Below are 22,604 nucleotides of genomic sequence, written 5' to 3'. Positions count from 1 at the left end.
AATCTACTTAGAGATTGAATTTGGCATTTGTTTCAAATACTTGCCTGTCTACTGGCCATAATGTCAGTGGCATTGTAGTGACATATCCAAAAGGAATTTGCATAAATTTGTAAATGGTTAGTCATTAAAAGATGAGCCATTGCAGGGTTACATCACCAGCCACTTATTTGTCCTCCTGTGCATCCGATGAACAGAAGGATTGTGCAAGGGGCTTCCCTGGTGGCTCAGTGGTTAAGAATCTGCCTGCCAATGCAGGGGACACGGGTTTGAGCCCTGGTCGGGGAAGATGCCACATGCCGTGGAGCAACTAAGCCTGTGTGCCACAACTACTGAGCCTGTGCTCTAGAGCCCGCAAGCCACAACTACGAGCGTGTGTGCCGCAACCACTGAAGCCCGCGCGCCTAGAGCCTCTGCTCCACAACAAGAGAAGCCACCACAATGAGAAGCCCACGCACCATAATAAAGAGTAGCCCACACTCACCGCAACTAGAGAAACAACGCAGCAACAAAGACCCAACGCAGCCAAAAATAAATAAATAAACACTATTTTATTTATTTTTTGGCTGCGCCATGTGGCTTGCAGGATCTCAGTCTCCCAACCAGGGAGTGAACCTGGGCCATGGCAGTGAAAGCCCGGAATCCTAACTACTAGGCCACCAGGGAACTCCTGCAAAACACTATATTTATTTATTTATTTATTCATTTATTTTTGGCTGCATTGGGTCTTTGTTGCTGAGCATGGGCTTTCTCTAGTTGTGGCGAGCAGGGGCTACTCTTTGTTGCGGTGTGTGGGCTTCTCGTTGCGGTGGCTTCTCTTGTTGTGGAGCACGGGCTGTAGGCGTGCGGGCTTCAGTAGTTGTGGCTCGCGGGCTTTAGAGCGCAGGGTCAGTAGTTGTGGCGCACGGGCTTAGTTGTTCCGCGACATGTGGAATCTTCCTGGACCAGGGATCGAACCTGTGTCCCCTGCATTGGCAGGCGGATTCTTAACCACTGCGCCACCAGGGATGTCCCGCAAAACACTATTTTAGATTGAAAATAAAAATGACAAAAATTCAATAAAATATAACTTAAAATTTAAAATACTCTTTTAGAGGTTTGTGGGGTTTTTTTTTTTGATTGAGGTATAGTTGATTGACAATATATTAGTTCCACATGTTCTACATATTGATTCAAAATTTTTATAGATTATACTCCATTTATAGTTATTATAAAATGTTGGCTATATTTCCTGTTCTGTACAATATATCCTTGTAGCTTATTTATTTTATACATAATAGTTTGTACCTCTTAATACGCTACTCCTATCTTGCCCCTCCCCTCTTCTTTTAGAGTTCGATCTGTGAAAAGTGCCATTTACTGATTCATTCTCTGTTTATTTAGTAACCTCTGAATTTTTGGCACTCAGTGGACAATTTGTGAGTACCAAATAAATAAAAAACACAGTCTCTTTCCTTCAAAAGTTTCTAGATTAGTTAGAGAATTCTTGAAGGAACAAAATTATGTTCAGGGCTTCCCTGGTGGCGCAGTGGTTGAGAATCTGCCTGCCAATGCAGGGGACATGGGTTCAAGCCCTGGTTTGGGAAGATCCCACATGCCGCGGAGCAACTAGGCCCGTGAGCCACAATTACTGAGCCTGCGCGTCTGGAGCCTGTGCTCCGCAACAAGAGAGGCCGCGATAGTGAGAGGCCCGCGCACCGCGATGAAGAGTGGCCCCCACTTGCCGCAACTGGAGAAAGCCCTCGCACAGAAACGAAGACCCAACACAGCAATCAATCAATCAATCAATCAATCAATAAAATTATGTTCAAGATAGTGTTTTGTATTAAGAGTTTATGCAAGCTCAATGCCTTGACCATCACAGAACTAATAATAGCATGTTTATATAGCTCTTCACAGTGTATAAACCATTTTTATACATTATCCCATTTATTCCTCTAAATTTTGTTTGTTTACTTGAATTGGATGAAATAAATTGATGGGATCAGACTATGGTGGAAGTGATCACAGAATTGTCTGCAAATTGCTGATTGACATAGGTCATCAGAGCAGTTAAGGAGGTTTGCCTTTTTTTTACATTTTACTATGAAAATTATCAGAGAGGTTGAGAGAATAGAACGTATGCCTACCAATTATTTTAAATTTAACATTTTTCAATATTTGCTTTACCACATATCTATTCATCTACCTATCCCTCTTTCCATCCTTCTATCCAGCTTAATTTTTAAATTCTTTTCAAAATTACAGACATCAATACACATCATCCCTAAACTCTTCAGCACTGCATATTTTAAACTGAGTTTAGTAGTTCACAATTCTTTTTTTTCTTTAATGAGGTAAGTTTTACATACAGTGAAATGCAAAAATCTTAATTTTACCAATACATGAGTTTTGACAAATGCATACAAATTGGGTAATATTAATTTTATTTAAAGTGAAGGAATGGCAGAAGCAAGCTTAGAGGACCAGAGAAAGCAATATATTTTATTCCAAAATATTCTGATTCGACAACCAGAGACGTGGATAAAACATTGCAAATTAGGAGGCAGAGTATTGTTTTAAAACATCTGCTAACGGAAGCAAAGAGAAATGTAATCAAACATAACATTGCAAGAGTTTTCGAATTTAAGCAAATTTAGCAATGGAGAGGAAGATCCTGCTGACAAGGCATCACAAGATGGAGATATACCTTGAAAATGACGGATGAAAAACGAAAGAAGCATCAACGCACAGTGATTTTGAATGAAAAGCATGTGATTCTGTGATATGAGTGAATGAAAATGAATAGCCCAGAAAGGCAGCATCTCTGAAAGTGTGTCTCTAACAGACTCAAAAAGAATTTTTTTTTGGAGCAGGAAAAAACGTTCCTTAACAGTCATTTTCTGGAGGAGGCCCAAAGAGACATGACTTGCACAAACATCTCCAAATAACCAGGTCCTAACTCAAGATAGAAATGAAGCATCAGAGTTGGAATATGTGCAGTATGAACATGACTTGCGTGCAGTGGTTGTAAAAGAAGCAAGAGATTTTGGTAAGAATATGGAGAAAGTGGAACCCTTAGACATTGCTAGTGAGAATGTAAAATGGTACAACTGTTGTGGAAAATAGTTTGGCAGTTCCTCAAAAAGTTAAGTATGGGGACTTCCCTGGTGGCGCAGTGGTTAAGAATCTGCCTGCAAATGCAGGGGACACGGGTTTGGGCCCTGGTCCGGGAAGATCCCACATGCCGCGGAGCAACTAAGCCCATGTGCCACAACTACTGAGCCTGTGCTCTAGAGCCCACGGCTACAGCTACTGAGCCCATGCACCACAACTACTGAAGCCCGCGTGCCTAGAGCCCGTGCTCCGCAACAAGAGAAGCCACCGCAATGAGAAGCCCTTGCACCACAATGAAGAGTAGCCCCTGCTCGCCGCAACTAGAGAAAGCCAACAGACAGCAACGAAGACCCAACACAGCCAAAAATAAAATTAAAATTAAAAAAAAAAGTTAAGTATAGAATTAACCATACAATCCAGCAATTCCACTCCTAGGTGTAAACACAAAAGAATTGAAAATATATTTTCAAACAAATATCTGTAAACAAATGTTCATAGCAGTACTATTTATGATAGCCAAAAATGAACACAACCCAAATGTCCATCAAGTGATAAATATATAAGCTGAATGTGGTATATCCATACAATAGAATATTAGTCAGGCATGAAAAAGAATGAAGTACTGATATATGCTACAAAATAGATGAACCTCAAAAGCATTATACTAAATGAAAGAAGCCAGACACAAAATGTCACATATAATTCCATGTATATGAAACATTCAGAAAAGATAAATCCATAGAGACAGAAAGCAGACTAGTGGTTTCCAAGTGTTGGGGGAGGGAGCAATGGGAAATGACTACTTAATGAGTATGAGATTTCCTTTTGGGATAATGAAAATGTTCTGGAACTAGCTAGTGGTGATGGTTACACAACACTGTGAATGCAGGAAATGACAAAAATTGGATAGTTTATCATGGCTAATTGTTAATTTTCTTTTGTGTTATATGAATTTTACCTCAGTTTAAAAAAGAAGAGAAGGAAAGAAGGAAGGAAGGAAGGAGAAAGAAAGAAAAGGAAGGAAGGAAGGAAAGGAAGGAAGGAGGGGAAAGAAGAAAGAGAGGGGTCTTCTAAGGACCTCCAGAATCTAGAGCAAGATGCTACAGGGAGATAAAAGCCCCCCAAATCCCTGCTTTCTAGAACACATCTCATGTTTCACTATTTTCAGGATATTGCAATAATTTTAAACAAATGTATATTGAATTTCTATTATGTGGCAGTCACTGAAGTAGGCACTGGGAAACAAACAATGGAGTGCAAAAACAGTCATGGTCCCTGTCCTCCTGAACCTTACAATCTAGCTGGAGGAGGCAGGCTTTGATCAAAAGACTGTATCAGTGAATGAAGATGTACAACTGTGACAAGTGCTACAAGAGAGGTTTCTGGTGTTATGAAAGTATATTTAATGTGAGAAAGAGCATTTAATAGGTGGAACATTCTAGTCAAAGAATAAAATCTGCAGAAGTCCTTGTAGCAACAGGGAGTATGGTGTCTTTAAGGACCTGCCAGAAGCCATGTGGCTATAGCAAAGAAGCTTGTGAGGATCCAGACCATGCAAAGCCACCTTTTTATTTTTCTTTCAGTTGTACTGAGATATAACTGATATACAGCACTGTGTAAGTTTAAGGTATACAACATAACGACTTGACTTACATACATCATGAAATGATTACCACAATAAGTTGAGTGAACACCTATCATCTCATATAGATACAAAATTAAAGAAATAAAAACAATTTTTTCCTTGTTAGAGGAACTCCTAGAATTTGCTCTCCTAACAACTTTCATATATAACACACAACAGTGTTAATTATATTTATCATGTTATACATTACAACCAGAGTACTTATTTATCTTTTAACTGGAGGTTTGTACCTTTTGACTGCTTTCATCCAATTCCCCTTCCCCCAAACCCCTCACGTCTGGTAACCACAAATCTGATCTCATTTCCTATGTTTGTTTTCTTGCTTGTTGTTGATGCATAATTGACCTACAACACTATGTTAGTTCCTGTTACACAGTATAATGATTCAATATTTCAATGTATTTCAAAATGTTCACCATGATGTCTAGTTATTACTTGTTACCATACAAAGATATTACATAATTATTGACTATATCCCCCACACTGTATATTTCATACCCATGACATTTTGCACCTGAAAGTTTGTACCTCTCAACCTCCTTCACTTATTTCTCTCCACCCCTGATCTCCCTCCCCTCTGGCAACCTCTTGTTCTCAGAATCTATGACTCTGTTTCGACTTTGTTATGTTTGTTCATTTGTTTTTTAGATTCCACATATAAGTGGAATAAATCATACAGGATTTGTCTTTCTCTGTCTGACTTATTTCACTTAACATAATACCCTCTAGGTCCATCCTTGTTTTTGCAAATAACATGAGTTCATTCTTTTTTGTGGCTAATATTCCATTGTATATATATACCACATCTTCTTTATCCATCTTTTTTTTTTAATATTTATTTATTTATTTAGGCTGCACCGGGTCTTAGTTGCAGCATGGGGGATGTTTTACTCGCGGCATATGGGCTTCTAAGTTGCGGCATACATGTGGGATCTAGCTCCCCGACCAGGGATCAAACCCAGACCCCCTGCATTGGGAGCGTGGAGTCTTAGCCACTGGACCACCAGGGAAGTCCCTCCATTAATCTGTTGATGGGCACTTTGGTTGCTTCCATATAGCTTAGCTATTATAGATAATGCTGCAATGAACATAGGGGTGCATGTATCTTTTTTTTTTTTTTTTTGGCTGCCTTGGGTCTTCGTTGCTGTGCACAGGCTTTCTCTAGTTGCGGCGAGCGAGGACTATTCTTCCTTGCGGTGCGCATGCTTCTCACTGAAGTGGCTTCTCTTGTTGCGGGGCACAGGCTCTAGGTGCGTGGGCTTCAGTAGTTGTGGCACGTGGGCTTCAGTAGTTGTGGCACGTGGGCTTGGTTGCTCCACAGCATGTGGGATCTTCCCAGAACAGGGCTCGAACCCATGTCCCCTGCACTGGCAGGAGGATTCTTAACCACTGAGCCACTAGGGAAGTCTGCATGTATCTTTTTGAATTAGTATTTTTGTTTTCTTTGTATAAGTACCCAGGAGTGGAATTGTTGGATCTGGTAGTTCTATTTTTAGTTTTTTGAGGAATCTCCACACTGTTTTCCATAGTAGTGGACCAATTTACATTCCCACCAACAGTGAACAAGTGTTCTCTTTTCTCTACATCTTTGCCAACACTTGTTGTCTTTTTTTTTTAAATTTATTTATATATTTATTTATTTTTGGCTGCGTTGGGTCTTTGTTGCTGGGCGCGAGCTTTCTCTAGTTGCAGCGAGCAGGGGCTGCTTCTCATTGCAGTGGCTTCTCTTGTTGCCAAGCACGGGCTCTAGGCGCATGGGCTCAGTAGTTGTGGCTTGCGGGCTCTAGAGCGCAGGCTCAGTAGTTGTGGCACACGGGCTTAGTTGCTCCGCGACATGTGGGATCTTCCTGGATGAGGGCTCGAACCCGTGTCCCCTGCGTTGGCAGGTGGATTCTTAACCACTGCGTCACCAGAGAAGTCCCACTTATTGTCTTTTTGATGATAGCCATTCTGACAGATGTGAGGTGATATCTCATTGTGGTTTTGATTTCCATTTCCATGATGATTAATGATGTTGAGCATCTTCTCATGTGCCTGTTGGCCATCTGTATGTCTTCTTTGAAAAAATGCCTTTTCAGATCCTCTGCCTAGTTTTTAATGGGTTTTTTTTTTTTTTGATGTTGAGTTGTATGAGTTCTTCGTATTTTAACCCCTTATGGGATATATCATTTGCAAATATCTTTTCCTGTTCAGTAGGTGGCCTTTTCATTTTGTTGATGGTTTCCTTCACTGTGCAAAAGTTTTTTAGTTTGATGTAGTCCACTTTGTTTGTTTTGCTTTTGTTTCCCTTGCCTGAGGAGACATATCCAAAAAAATATTACTACGACCGATGTCAAAGAGTTCACTGCCTTTGTTTTCTTCTAGAAGTTTCATGGTTTCAGGTCTTACATATAAGTCTTTAAATATAAACAATTTTAAAAATTTGAATTTATTTTTGTACATGATGTGAGAGAGTAGTCCAGTTTGATTCTTTTACATGTGGTTGTCCGGTTTTCCTATGCAAAGCCTTCTAAACCAGGTAAGGTGAGTCAGTTATTAGCTATTGTCTCAGCTCCAAATTCACCCTTCTGCTCTATGATTTCGGGGCTGAGACTCTGCAAACAATATTTCTCCTTTATATGTTGGCTCTCTGTTAAGCTCTTCCAATAGAGACTACTAGAGTGATATAGCAAAGCTGGAGGAGGAAGGATAGAAGCCTCCGTCTTACTTGCTTCCTATTTCTAGCAGTTGCATCCCAGCAAAGTGTCTTAATTCCGGCAGTGGCAGTTCCCTCCCATTACAACAGCTGAATCAGTTTGCAGTTTTTCCAGCACTTCCAGAATCAGTATAGTTAGCACTGACTGCCCAGTGCCTCCTTCACACAGGTCTTGGTCCCAGCCCCTCTGAGTTCAGAAGCACAAGCACCCACCAAGCTGTGCCTCCTCTTCAGAGGTCTGTTTCAGTTCTGTTTGGCACCTCCTCTAAGTTTATGTGTTTTAATAATTTCAACCTCTTCCTTTTGTTCCCTCAGCCCTAAGTGTTGTAGATGTTCCTACAATTACTACCTTCATGATAGCTCAGATTTCTCCTTTTACTTCTTCAGTTATGTGGTTGACAACCCATTATATCAAATTGTTTCTCTTCAAATAACATGTGGTCTCTACCACCCTACATGACCTTGACTGATATATAAGCATCTGATATTTACTCTTCAAGGTCCAGTTCAAATGCTACCTTCTTTGCGTGTCTTTTCCCATTACCCTCAGTTAAAATTATTCTTCCAGTAAATCCTTAATGCCTTTCTTAAGGTCTATAAGTTTTTGTTTTCATAATCATATGCCAAGTCACACCCATATGCCTAATAACACCCCTCTGTGGCCCTACAATTACACTGAAACATCTTCACTCAGATTAATCCTGTGGATCCAAAAAATTCACTTACCAATTCTAATAGGGAAGGGTAGGTGATAGAGCAGGTGGGAACAGACACGGGCTCTCATCTGTTCCCCTACATATTATAATTCTGTGCAATTTACTTATACTCGCAGTTAAGTTTGTTTCCCGAGCCTCACAGACTGCTCTGAGGATTAAGTAAAATAATATGGGGAAGATTAAGTAAGATAATGTATGTGGAGCACTTAGCACAGTGTCTGACTCACAGGAAACATTCAATAAACATGAGCTACTATTTTTGCTATTAGTTTATGATTTATCCAGCTACGTCTACCAAGACCTTTTCTTTAAGTAAAAAAAAATAATGCCTAATTACAGTTATCACACTCTCCTTTGCAGATTCCCCCTTTCTCTGTCTGTTCCAGTCAACTGGCCTCTTTGCTCTCCCTTAAGTACCTAAGGTATGTCTGTGCTTCTTAGAGCCTTGACACTCCCCTCCAAGACAGATGCAGGTCTTGCTCCTTCCTATTTCCTTAAGGTCATAATCAGATGTTACCTTCTCAGTGAGGCCTTCCCTGACCATCCTATTTAAAATGGTAGCAGGGAGGGACTTCCCTAGTGGTCCAGTTGGTAAGACTCTGCGCTCCCAATGGAGGGGGCCTGGGTTTGATCCCTGGTCGGGGAACTGGATCCCACATGCATGCCGCAATTAAGAGTTTGCATGCCGCAACTAAGAAGCCCACATGCCACAATGAAGATCCTGCTTGCTGCAACTAAGACCTGGCGCAGCCAAAATAAATTTAAAAATAAAATAAAATAAAATGGTAGCGGCTTCCCTGGTGGCACAGTGGTTAAGAATCCACCTGCCAATGCAGGGGACACGAGTTTGAGCCCTGGTCCGGGAAAATCCCACAGGCCATGGAGCAACTAAGCCTGTGCGCCACAACTACTGAGCCTGTGCTCTAGAGCCCGCGAGCCACAACTACTGAAGCCAGCGCACCTAGAGCCCGTGCTTGGCAACAAGAGAAGCCACTGCAATGAGAAGTCCATACACCGCAAGGAAGAGTAGTCCCCGCTCGCTTCAACTAGAGAAAGCCCGAGTGCAGCAATGAAGACCCAACACAGCCAAAAATAAAATAAATAAATTTATAAAAAAAATAAAATGGTAACGTGGGGACTTCCCTGGCGGTCCAGTGGTTAAGACTCCAGGCTTCAAATGCAGGGGTTGCGGCAGGTTCCATCCCTGGTTGGGGAACTGGGATCCTGCATGCTGAGCGGTGCAGCCAAAAATAAATAAATAAATAAATAATAAAAAATAAAATGGTAGCGTGCTATACTTATTACCCCTTTTAACTTACTTTTCTCCATAGCACTTGTCATCCTCTGACATACCATATATTTTATTCATTTATTTGTTCATTGTCTATCTCCCACCATTAGACTATTGAATTACATTAGACTATTTGAATTACAATTTCATTGTAATTCAAACTTCATGAAGGCTGACATTTTTGTTTATTTTGTTTATTATATCCCCAGGGCCTGGAATAGTACCTAAGACTACCGATGGTGTTTTGATAAATTTGCTCTTAAAAAAAAAGAAAAAGAGGGACTTCCCTGGTGGTGCCATGGTTAAGAATCTGCCTGCCAATGTAGGGGACATGAGTTCAAGCCCTGGTCCGGGAGGATCCCACATGCTGCGGAGCAACTAAGCCCGTGCACCACAACTACTGAGTCTGCGCTCCAGATTCTGTGAGCCACAACTACTGAGCCCACGGCGTGCCACAACTACTGAAGCCCATGCACCTAGAGCCCGTGCACCACAGCAAGAGAAGCCACGGCAATGAGAAGCCTGTGCTCCGCAATGAAGAGTAGCCCCACTCGCCACAACTAGAGAAAGCCCCCGCGCAGCAACGGAGACCCAGACCCAACGCAGCCAAAACTAAATAAATAAAATAAATAAATTTATTTTTTTTTAAAAAGAAGCGTGATGTATAGAGTTTGCCAATGTTCATAGTGTAAATATTTCCACTATGGCCTATTTTAACCTAGCAACTGAATATTTAATTATCAGCTCTTGCAAGCCAGTACAGCCTGGCTCCAGCATTCAGCTGTATGTCTGTGACATTGAGTGGGTTATTTAACCTGTCTTAAGTCTCAGTTTTCTCAGTGAAATATCTGTGGGATAATAATAGAAGCTGCTTTATAAAACTGTGGCAAAATTAAATGAGTTAATACAAGTAAAGCATATAAATCAGTGGCTGACACATAGTTTAATTTTTTAAAAAATTAATTTATTTATTTATATTTATTTTTGGCTGTGTTGGGTCTTCCTTTCTGTGCGAGGGCTTTCTCCAGTTGCGGCGAGCGGGGGCCACTCTTCATCGCGGTGCGCGGGCCTCTCACCGTCGCGGCCTCTCCCATTGCAGAGCACAGCCTCCAGACGCGCAGGCTCAGAAGTTGTGGCTCACGGGCTTAGTCGCTCTGCAGCATGTGGGATCTTCCCAGACCAGGACTCGAACCCGTGTCCCCTGCACTGGCAGGCTGATTCCTAACCACTGCGCCACCAGGGAAGCCCCATAATTTTATAATTTTTATTATAATTATATATTTATTATGTGTACTTTTCTCCATATCCCACCAACAATGCTTTTTGCTATATTTTCCAATGTTTCTAACTGATTGAACAGGTCTATCAAGTTCTATGGCATTCTTTGATCCATGGCTACCTAGTTTGTTGGCTATGATTTGCTGATAACCAACAAGTATAAGATTTTGGCAAACATTTCTCAAGATATTGACTTATTATTGTATTTCCCCCGTGTTTGTGACTATTCATTGATTTTGACCACTTGCGCATTGGCAATTCTCCTATAATGGAGTGGAATAGAGTTTCCCACTGAGGGTTTGGGGAGCAAAGAGGGGTCCAGGAAGCCTAACTGTGTATTCTACAGCACTTTCTCAATCTGTTCCAGAACTCTCAAATTGCCTGTATCTCCCTGCCTTGAAAATGTCTGTCTGTAAAGATGTTTGTGTTTTATTTCCTTTAGGAAGTTGGTCTTGATCCTGCCCACCCTTGTTAGACTCAATCAATCCCTCATTATTGCTCCTCTTAGACTGTAATTCAACTTCATTGCTTATGCATTTGCCTTCACTACCAGATTGTGAGCTACTCTGGGAATATCAACTGCTTCTCCTTTATCTCTACCCCCCAGCTCCTAACATCCTACCTGGAATGTGCTGGTTGTGTAACTACTGTTTGTTGAATTAGTTGGTGCTGCTTTGAAGATGCATCAGTCCAGAGCCAAACTGAGGAAGGATGAAAGAACTTCTCAGAAATAAAGTACATTGCCCAATGACAATTAAGTATAGAACAAGCAGGGCATGTTCTTACACAGACAGGAATTCTTCATGATTTGAAAGTGGGCTGTGTGGGCAAGTTGGAGAGTCAGAGGAGATTCCATTGGAAAGATTGATAAGGCCTAATTTGTGAAGAGGTTTCCATGCTCTGCTAAGAATAGTGGCAGTGGTGTGCTGCAGCAGACTCATACCAGCTTATGAGTAAATAAGTGTCCAGGAATTTTGTGAGCCAGTTGATCTCATATTAGTAGTCTTAAATCAGCCACAGTGTGAGTATTTATACTACAGATATCACAAATGTTACAAATCAACCTTTTCTTTTTTTCTCAGAGAGCTAGTTGTTCATAGGCCACTGAAAAGTTTTGGACATCACATTAAAAAGGTTGTTAAATCTCATAAGATTGTTATAAAGATTAAATGAGAAAATACATATGTAAAGTACTTCGAATGCCTGGTGTAATGGAAGCACTCCAAAAATATTATTTAGTATTATCATTCATGCAAAATATTAAGCACCTGTTTTATGCTGGGTAGCATTCCATGCGCTGGGGATATAGCAATAAAGAAGACAAAGTCCCTGCACTCAAGAATTTCAAATTCTAAAGATATGAAACAGATTATTAACAGAAAAATAAATATGTAATATACTGGGTGGTGATAAGTGCTTTGAAGAAAAATAAATGAGATTAAGGGAGATAGAGAAAGACAGGGTACTGTTTTATTTAGGGTGGTAGGGAAAGCCTCTATGATAAAATGACCCTTGAACAGAGATCAGAAGGAAATGAGTGCTCAGTCTTATGGGTATCTGGGGGTAGATTTTTCCAGGCAGAGGGAACAGCAAGTGTAAAACCACAGGGAGACGTGAGATTAGTGTGTTCAAGAAAAAGCAAGGATGCTAGTGCAACTGGAGTGAGCAAAGCAGAGAGAAGAGAATTTGAGGTCAGAGAGCTGGGGAACACAAGAGGCAGATCAAGAATGGCTGGTAGGTAAAGATTTTGAATTTACTTTCAGTTAGAGAGGGGACAACATTATAAGGGTTTGTGCAGAGGAGTGGATGATTTGACATGTTTTTAAAGGGTCACTTTGCTTATTATTAGTATTATGTTAGAATGGCAACTTGAATAGTTTGTAGAATTGGCCAGATTGGAGAGAGTTTGAGAACAGAGGAACTAGAGGAGTCTCAACTGAGAATTTGGTGAGTTCAGGATTAATAAGCATGAGACCTGGAGTTAAACTGCCTGTGTTTAAATTATTCTTAGCAATGTGACCTTAGATGAATAACTTAACTTCTCTGGGCCTCCATTTCTTCAACTGCAAAATGATGATAATACATAGGACCTCTCTTCATGGGTTATTGTCACTATTAAATGAAATAATTCGTGTAAATGGCTTAGCACAGTGCCTGGCAAACAGTGAATGTTCAATAGATATTGTCATTATTTTTTTTTCCAAAAGGGATAAAAATTTGAAGTAGAATAGGAAGGGAGACAGGCAAAGGTGAGTGTGGTGTGCAGGGGTAAAAGGAAAATTTGGTAACTCTATAGGAAATATAAATATAACTTATTTCTCCATCTGGCCTTTGAAAAGTCAGAGGTTTTACCCCTGTCTTCCCTGGTGGGAAGACACAGGCTCTCTAGGGCAGGGAGAGTTCAAAGTGTGTAGGATCCAGCTCTCTATGTATTCATAGGATTTCAACATTTGGGGTTTTACGGCACCTTTAGTTTCTACTTTAGCCAAGTTTTTGCCTCTATTTTACCTCCTACAACTGTAGGAGCGGGAAGAGGAAGGGTGATGATTCAGCATGTAGGGTAAATAAATCTTTGAAAAGCATAAAGGCCTTAAAAGTGCTTATGAATTAGCAAGGGGAAAAAAAAAGACAGTGATATAGGCAAGGAAAGCAAGGGAAGTGGAATAAGGTGTGAGCGTACCTGTGATTACCCGTTTTTCCATAATTGTCATCCAACGACTTTTTTGGAGGTACTATTTAGAGCGTGGAATTTGGAATCTAGATTGGACTTCAGTGACTTTTTTTAGGCCCAGGGTTACTGTGAGCTGGGTTGGGTAGGGTGATGTCAAGGAGGTTAGATTTCAAACTCACAAATGTGCAACAACTGAGAAGCAGGGGAGAGATTTTGGGTCTTAGTGAGTCAATAAGCAGGCAAGAAGGAGTCCAGAGGGGTGTGAGGGGCAGAGGATCAATTATCAATGTTCTTCACCTCCCTCCTACCTTTTTTAACCTCAAATGCGCATAATTGTACTAATACATTCAATCATACATTTGCTTCTTGGCACACAATTTCCATTGAATGAGACACAGCCCCAGATTTTCCTCTCTTTTTCCTTTTTTGAATGTACAAGGCTGTTTATTGAAGCATTGTCTGTAAGCAACTGGAAACATCATCGTGAATGATCCTCAGTAAGGGAATTGTTTATTGCAACATTGTTTATAAACATTGGAAACAAAGTGAATGGTCCCTCTTTGAGTTATTCTTCCTTAGCCTCCATTCCCTGTCTCATTTCCCTATAGCCCTGAGACCATCCATGTGTAGATATATATTCATGGATAGAATTTTTTTATGTTGTTGAATTTATAGTATTTTCCTTAATGGCTTGTCCTTTGCATGTCTGATAGATATTTACCCCTACATCAAGATCATCAAGATAATTGCTAATACATCTTTTTTAAAGACACATAGTGGGAATTCCCTGGTGGTCCAGTGGTTAGCACTCAGCGCTCTCACTGCTGGGCCCTGGGTTTGATATCTAGTCGGGAAACTAAGATCCTGCAAGCTGTATGGTGGGGCAAAAAAAAAAGACACATGGTGATGACAGGTGTGACATACATTGTTGTGGAAGTGGGTTGTACACATTCCTAGCTGGATAACTGGAACATCACTCATTTCACTATCAAGAATGCAAGTAAGTGAGAATAACATTATGGGAATAATCTTGAAAGCATTTCTATTTCTTAAGCTATAAATAAATTGCAGATTTTAAGTGTTACAAGTAAAGATGACTTGTAACACATCTTGCAACTGTGGAGTTATATTTTGGGGGAATCTATAGTGGGTAACTTGCAATCTCTATCAAAATTATAAATGCATATACCCCTGTGGCTCAGTTCTCCCATATCAGAGAATAGACTACAGTTCTGTCTGCACACGTGTTGAACTATTTCTAAATGGAACATAGTTTTTAAATTGCCAGGGATTGGAAGCAACCCAAATGTCCTTAAATAGGGGACTGATTAAGCAAGTTATAGTATATCCACACAAGAAATACTATGTAGCAGTAAAATAAAACAAGATAATGAGAAAGTTATTTTTATACCATTGTACAAAATGTACAAGGTGTCCAAAGTGTGTTTAGTGACAAAATTAAGGTGGAGAACACCATGTATCAATGCTTTCTTTTGTGTAAAAAGTTCAAAATATATTTGAACTTATATTCAGCTTTGCTTATACTCATAAAGAAATACTGGGGCTTCCCTAGTGGCACAGTGGTTAAGAATCCCTCTACCAATGCAGGGGACACGGGTTCGAGCCCTCGTCCGGGAAGTTCCCACATGCCGCGGAGCAACTAAGCCCGTGCGCCACAGCTACTGAGCCTGAGCTCTAGAGTCCACGAGCCACAACTACTGAAGCCCTTGCACCTAGGTCCTGTGCTCCGCAACAAGAGAAGCCACCACAATGAGAAGCCCGTGCACCACAACGAAGAGCAGCCCCCGCTCGCCGCAGCTAGAGAAAGCCTGCGCCCAGCAACGAAGACCCAATACAGCCAAAAATTAAAAAAACAAACAAATAAATAAATTTTTTAAAAAAAGAAATACTGAAAGGATTCATAAGAAAGTAAGAGTTGGTGGTGCAGTGGTTAGGACCCAGTGCTTCCACAGCAGGGGGCATGGGTTCGATCCCTGGTGCGGGAGAGATCTCGAAGATCTCGCATGCCGCAGTGGCGTGGCCATGAGAAAAAAAAAAGGAGCGGTTACCAATGGAAACAAGGCAAATGAGGAACAAAAATTTGAGGGAGACTTTGTATTGTATACCTTTTATATAATTTCTGGCATTCGAATCATGGGACAGCAGGACTATTTAAAATTAAATTACAAGAAATCTGGGGAGTGAACTGGAGTCTAGCAGATTTTTAGAGACTTTCTTTAATTGACTTCTTTATAGCTTCCATTCCAGTAGTCCCTGGGGCTAAACTCCTCCCCCTTTCTCTTTATCTCTAAACTGGCAAAAGTTTCAACCCACAAGAAACAAGTATTAAGTATGCTTAAATTACAGGGAACAGTGCTAGGTACTGGGACTCCCAAAGGACAAAGGAGAACAGAACATAGTCCCTGCCCTGGAAGTGGTCCAGGTGGATTTTATCACTCTCTTTAGTGGCTATAACAAGAATAAAAAACGTCCTTCTCTCCCTGCCCCTACCCCTTCCTTATAATCTTGCAAAACGCTGGAAATATATTGGAATTCCTACTTAATTCTCCTCCCCGCCACTTGGAGAGCAGTAAGGCTTGAGGAGCTCAGGAACTTTCCATCAGGCCCAGATTGGAGAGACCTCAGACCAGGGCAAAGACTCAACCCACTTCCCTTGGGCCCCTGGTGCCTTGTGGAGGTTCTTGGACCTCAGATGCTGCTGTGACTGTGGTTTCCGACTTCCTGAGTTCTCACACTCAGCTTGGTGCTGCAGATGTCATACCCCTGTTCCTGTTTTGGAGACTGACATGCTCAGGCTTGGTGATACTCTGAGTACATGGGATCTGTGGGTGTGAGTCACAGCCAAGGGGCTTGCTTTTCTGTTTTAGTTTTCCCCTTTTCCCTTGACAGACTGATTGTAAATGCCTTGGGGTTGCATAAGGGCAGAGTATAAAGGTTTGCTGGGTAGAGGTTGAGAAAGATCAGTTTTCTAATTGAATATCCTATCTCAGGTCTTTAATTCTGCTTTTCTTTAGCTAGGAACATTGAATACTCTAGACAATGAATCTAGTAAGAAAGCAATTGGAAAATCATTTATATAGAACTATGCAGTTTACAGTACACTGTCACATGTTATTTAACTTAATCGTGACAATTCTGTGAATGAGGGTAAATATCATCCCATTTTACAGTTGAAGAAAAGTGATGCTTAGCGAGAGAAAGGACACTTCCATGCAGGTATTGAATATCTCTGGTGCTACAGTATATTCTCGTGTGTATGTAGGGTTTCATTGTGGAGCTGTCATCTTATGTGCTGGGACCACAGTTCTGAAATGGTTGGAGAGATTCTACTCTCTGGAGTTGAGGCTGCTGTACATTCATTCTATCACTTGTTCACTCAATCACAACTATTAATTGAATGCCTATCTAGACAAAGAAAGGTTCTAGGTAAGAAAGAATTGGGAGGTTGAGACCAACTACTAGTGAGATGCTGGGGAGGACCTTAAGGCAGAATGATAGAAGCTGCTAAAGAGGCAGTGGTGAGACCTGGAGTTTAGACCAGAGTTTTGCAAACTGGGGTTCTGTGACTAGCAGCCCAGGACTGTTCAGTTCAGAAGCAAGCAAGCCAGGTTTCTGCAGGTTTTTTTTTTTTAATTTGTTTATTTTATTTATTTATTTTTGGCTGCACTGCGTCTTTGTTGCTCCACGCAGGCTTTCTCTGGTTGTGGTGAGCAGGGGTTACTCTTCGTTACGGTGCGTGGGCTTCTCATTGCGGTGGCTTCTCCTGTTGCACAGCACGGGCTCTGGGCGCATGGGCTTCAGTAGTTGTGGCACTCAGTCTCAGTAGTTGTGGCACTCGGGCTCAGTAGTTGTGGCTCGTGGGCTCTAGAGTGCAGGCTCAGTAGTTGTGGCACATGGGCTTAGCTGCTCCGCGGCATGTGGGATCTTCCCGGACCAGGGCTCGAACCTGTGTCCCCTGCATTGGCAGGCGGATTCTTTTTTTTTTTTTTAATTTATTATTTATTTGTTTTATTGTTTGTTGTGTTGGGTCTTTGTTGCTGCGCGCAGGGCTTTCTCTAGTTGCAGCCAGCTACTCTTCGTTGTGGTGCGCAGGCTTCTCATTGTCATGGCTTCTCTTGTTGCAGAGCATGGGCTCTAGGCGCATGGGCTTCAGTAGTTGTGGAGCACGGGCTTAGTTGCTCTGAGGCATGTGGGATCTTCCCAGACCAGGGATCGAACCCGTGTCCCCTGCATTGGCAGGCGGATTCTTAACCACTGAGCCACCAGGGAAGCCCTCCACAGGTTTTTTAATCAGGAAAAGCTTAACTCCCAAGGTATTTTATTCATACTTGTATGAAGTTATTTTTGTCTGGCCAGCATCAGTCCTCCCCCTCTCTTTTCATTTGGGGGGATATCCTTAGGGGCAAATCGTTACTCTCTTCCCCTGGCAGCCTAGACTAATCCATGTGACCTGAGATTGACCAATCAACATCAGCTCCCCGCCAAGACTTTGCCTCTTGAGTGAGTGACTCAAAGACAAAAGGATGTTAGGATTGAATCCCAGCTGTGATGTGTGGTGCTGCTGGCTGCAGAAGCTGCTGTTTCTTGCTTCTTGCTGGAGCTGCTCTGTGCCGCTTATTTTCCAAGCCTGCCCTCCTGTGCATGTTCTGGGCCCCCAAACATCCTTGTAATACATGTTTCTTTTGTTTGTACTTGCAACAGTGTCCATGTTTGTACTTGCAACAGACAAAAAGAATTTTAACTTACAAATTGTGATGATTTCTTTACCAGGATGTAAACTCCTTGGGAGCAGGGCCTAAATCTCATTCTGTTCTGTGTCTTTGTTTTTGGCTACACCGCCAGCATGTGGGATCCCACCCACCAGGGATCAAACCCGTTCCCCCTGCAGTGGAAGCACGGAGTCTTAACCACTGGGCCGCCAGTGAAGTCCCCTGCTCTGTGTCTGTGATGCTCAGCTCAAGCCTGGGTCTCGATATGTGCAGGTTGAATAAGTAAAGAAACATGTTATATTTGTATGGGGCTATGGATTCGTGGCATGACTTCAGTTGCGGGGCAAAAAAATTCTCTATATGCTACAATAGCCACTAAAATCTGAGCAATTTCATGATAATAAACATAAACCCAGAGGATCCTGGGAAGGTCCTTTCTTCCTGTATCTGAGCCCTTAGCCGAGTTCATGTAGGTACTTTTGGTCCTCAAATTCCAGAAGGTGTTTTTAATTTTTTTTAAAATATGGAACACTTCACTAATTTTCATGTTATCCTTTGGGCAGGGGCCACACTAATCTTCTCTGTATGGTTACAACTTTTGTATATGTGTTGTCAAAGTGTGTACAGCTGAACCTTTTGTCCCTGGTTTCCTAGAAGCTCTCCCTAAGCACCGCCCTCTGCCCTGACTACCTCAGCTCAGGAAATCCTCTCTTCAGCCTCCAGTCCAGATTTGAAAAGACCTCTCCTATGGAGCCAGGTCATTAAAAAAGAATCTACTCATTATTTTCAATTATCATTTTTTCCCCCAAATATTCTCTTTCCTTTCATTCCTTCCACAGATACACAATGAGCATCTACTATTTGTCAGGCTCTGACAATTCAGTAGATACAAGATAGTTCCTAACTCTAATTTTGGGGAAAAAGACAAATAAAACCAAGAGAACAAATTAAATAATTACAAACTATGTTAAGTGCTCTGATGAAAATGAACAGTGATAAGGTAGAGAGCAATTGCCCTGTACGAGGCAGGAGATCAAGGGGAGCACTTTCTAGCTAATGTAGTCAAAGAGGACCTCACCGAGGAGATGACAAACTGAAACCTGTTAAAGGATTAGTTTTGCAAAAAGCAACAGCCTAGTCAATGGCCCAGTGCCTGGACAGAGCTTGGAGAGAACCATAGAAATGACAGCAAGTCAATGTGGCCAGAGAAATAGCAAGGGTGGAGGAGAGATTGGTTGTTCTACGCAGGGCAGTGACATGATTACACTTACATTTAAAAAGTGCAATCTAGCTGCCCTGTTTTTCCAAAGTAAAATAAAGTCATTATTGCCTTCCTAAATAACAAATGTTAAGCATTCCTCTTTGGACCCTAGTCCCACTGGGAAAACATCTCAGACCCTTGGGGGGTGGCTGCAACTCTGACCTGGTCCCCTGAGGCAGAATACTGCTCCTCTCCACACCATTAATTGGAATCCTTTCCTAGGAGCTAATGAGGTGAAGCGGAGTGGGGGGGGGATGAGTGCAAAGGCCCTGAGGCAGAAAGGAACCTGGCTTGTTAGAGGACTTGAAAGATGCTGAGAACTGAGAATGTGGGAGAGCTGAATGCGTGCGAATGTGAGAGAGGAAAGTTAGGTACAGACTCTGAAGAGCCTGGCACACAGTGAAGATTTAGATCTTAATCTGAAGAACAGTGGGCAACGGGCTTTGAGCAGGGGATGGCTGTGAATATAGCTGCGTTTTGAAAAGCTCCCGCTGTCTGAGTGTGAATGTATTGGAAGGGGGAAGAGTAATTGGGTGGAGAGGACAACCATCATCTAGGAGAGAGGTGACGGTGGACTAGACTGGAGTGCTGGCAGCAGGATGGAGGGAAGTAGGAGGCTTCGAGATGCATTCAGGAGGCAAAATTAACAGGTGATGGATAGTGTCCAGTCCTGGGCTTCGTGTGATCACAGTGGATACGAGTGAGAGGGGACTTCGTGCTCCGGACCCGGGAGCAGGCCTGTTCCCGCGCCTCAGGGCAGTGGGCGTGTCCCGCCCGAGCCGTCGCCACGGTGATCGGGTGGGGCGGGGCCGAGGGCGGGGCAGCTGAGGCGCTGCGTCACTCGGTGGAGTCGATGGTGCGTGTGTGTGGGGGGCGGGGGATACGCTGGGCGCGTCCCCGGGGTCACGTGGTGCGCAGCACGCAGAGTCCTTCAGTCGGTTGGACCCGGAGCGGAGCAGCCGGAGCGGGGCTGTGAGGTGAGCTCGCGGCAAGGCGCGGCGAGGTGAAGCCGGCTGGCTGGGGCAGGGTCGGGTCGGGCCGGGTGCGTTGCGCGCGCGCTGTGCGGGCGGGGACGGTGACGGACGCCACCGCTGCTCCGGTCTCCTACCCGGCCCCGCTCCCCGCCTGGCCCGGCTCGCCCAGCCGGGAGGGAGGCCCGGGGACCGCTGCTGAGAGCGTGGCGGGCGTGCGAGCGGCGCCCAATCCCTAGGGCTGCCCGCAGGAGTGACGGTGGCTGCGGCCAATCAGCGACTCCCGAGGGGGCTGGACTGCGGGGTGCGGGGCCCGGGGCGCGGAGCGGGCCGTGTTGGGGGTGGGGTGTAAACGCTAGGGCCGGAGCCTGAGCTGTGTGGCCCTCGAGAGCTCCACCAGCAACCCCTGCCGTTGCCTTGTGCTTTGGGAACGCGTTTTCTTTTATTGACTCTTTTATCCTATTCTGGGGAGCACACCCCTTTCTCAAGCGCCAGACTATGGGAGTGTCCCCTTTCTCTATAGTTTTTAGAAAATGTGGTCGGTGCACCCCCTTTCTTAAGCTCCAGCCCTGGGATGTTATCTAAATTTCCAAAGCCTGCCCAACTGAGGATGTATCCCTTGCCCCACGACCCCCAAACTGGGAGGATACTCCCTTTTCGAGCCTCCAGTCTGAGTAAGCATCCCCTTTCAAATTTTGGGGTTCTTCCCATTAGCGAGTCTTAAATCTGGGGTCCAATAACCAAAGTTTTGGGGGTACTTATATTAGCACAAAATCGAGGAAGAATTCCCTTTTCCAGGCCCCAAATCTGGCAACGTGCTTTCCAGAATTTCTTAAATTTAGGGGCTGCTTCCTTTCCCTGCTCTTTCAAAATCTGGGAGTGCACCTCATTTTCAGAGTCTACCGAAAATGAGATCCAAATCCTGAAATTTTAGGATACATATTTGTATTTACACAAGGGAATTCACTGCTTTTTCCAGTCACTCTGTTCTTGGGGTTGCACCGTTTTTCATGAGTTCTCTAAATCCGACCACCTTATTTCCTGGGGGAGATTTTCATATCTGAAAGTGTATTTGTTTCCTGTGCCCTCCAGATGTACAGCATGCACTACTTTTGGTTACACAATTCTCAGGGTGCAGCCACCTTCCTGGTGCTTGTTAAATCTGGGATGGCGCACCTTTTTTCTGAGTTTGTTCATTTCCATACGATGGTCCATGGTTCCTGAGCTTTTTTGCCATCCAAGATATTTTCTTTCCTCAGCTTCCTTCCCTCTTTGGAACCCTGTTTCCCTTTAGGTGCTCCCCCTGTCAGGGCAGTGCACCTATTTCTTCTTCCTTCCTCTGGTGAATAAATATCTTCAGCACCACACTTTCTCTGCTTCTGTGGCCTTTTTTCTGTGCACACTTCCTAGTCTTACCTCCTGAAGTCCCCTCCCCCTAGGGGAGGATCTCCCCGCCCATCCTAAAGGGGTTGCCTGCATGTTGTCTCCCATATGTCTGCTTTATCTTTTACTTTTCTGCTAACAGGAACTCTTTTCTCTTGGCTTGCCCTATCCCCGGGGATTTTTCTGGTTTCTTTCTTTCTTTGGACACTGCTCTGCTTCCTGGTGGCTGTAAAGATTTTCCTTTTTCCTCCCCTTGCTCTGGAAGTGGCTTCAAGTCCAGGGCTGCCTGACTCCCCAGCACTGGATTTAAACTGGAAAGGAATCCCCTTGCATTTCTTTGGTTATTCACAGGGCTCTTAATCCTCCTGGTGGTTTGCTTCCTATAAGATTCTGGTTAGATGGGTACTGTTTTCTCCTTTGCTTTATTTCCCTTCGTTGGAAAAAAACAAAACCAAAAAACCCTCAAGAGATTCTTTAGTCTTGCTTCCAACTCATACGGTTCCTCCCTACATTGGCTTTTTTCCTTCCTTTTATCAAGAAAGGAGGTCATTTGGAGAAATCTCTTGGTCACTCTTTTTTTGTTGTTGTTGTTCCTGGGGGAGAAGTGGGAGATGGATATTTACCTCTCCCCGTAATCCTCTCACTTATCTGCCAAGCCTTGCCCCCAACCCCCTCCTTAAAATCTGCAAATGTCTGAGACCTCTCCTCTCCTAAGAGCCTCTCAGTAGGTTCTTTCTTTTGTATTTCCCTCTGTCTTTCCAGATCTTACTCAGGGCTTCTCAGCGGGAACGAACCAGATTAATTTCTCCACAGCTGGAATCTCAAGTGCTTATGGGATAATGACACCTCTGACCTTTCTCCCTTTCGGGA

General features: G+C 43.1%; 1 protein-coding gene and 1 long non-coding RNA gene across 4 annotated transcripts in view; one reads left to right on the top strand and one right to left on the bottom strand.

Moving 5' to 3' along the window:
- LOC309645400 overlaps nt 1-22,604 on the bottom strand; it is a 253,464-nt gene continuing 230,860 nt past the window's right edge. Inside the window, exon 2 of the long non-coding RNA XR_014254868.1 lies at nt 1-17,384. This is a non-coding gene — a long non-coding RNA (uncharacterized lncRNA). The remainder of the gene's footprint in view (nt 17,385-22,604) is intronic.
- The window catches only part of PHF20 (PHD finger protein 20), a 136,841-nt gene continuing 134,439 nt past the window's right edge, over nt 20,203-22,604 (top strand). The window contains exon 1 of one of the 3 annotated variants that reach the window (XM_082430124.1): nt 20,203-20,357. The gene's annotated coding sequence lies outside the window, so the exon portion shown is untranslated. The remainder of the gene's footprint in view (nt 20,358-22,604) is intronic. The other 2 variants (XM_082430125.1, XM_082430126.1) reach the window with 2 other exon arrangements.

The sequence above is a fragment of the Balaenoptera physalus genome, assembly GCF_965194825.1.
Source record: "Balaenoptera physalus genome assembly, chromosome: 16".
Lineage (NCBI taxonomy): Eukaryota > Metazoa > Chordata > Mammalia > Artiodactyla > Balaenopteridae > Balaenoptera > Balaenoptera physalus.
This window is presented reverse-complemented; position numbering and strand designations above follow the sequence as displayed.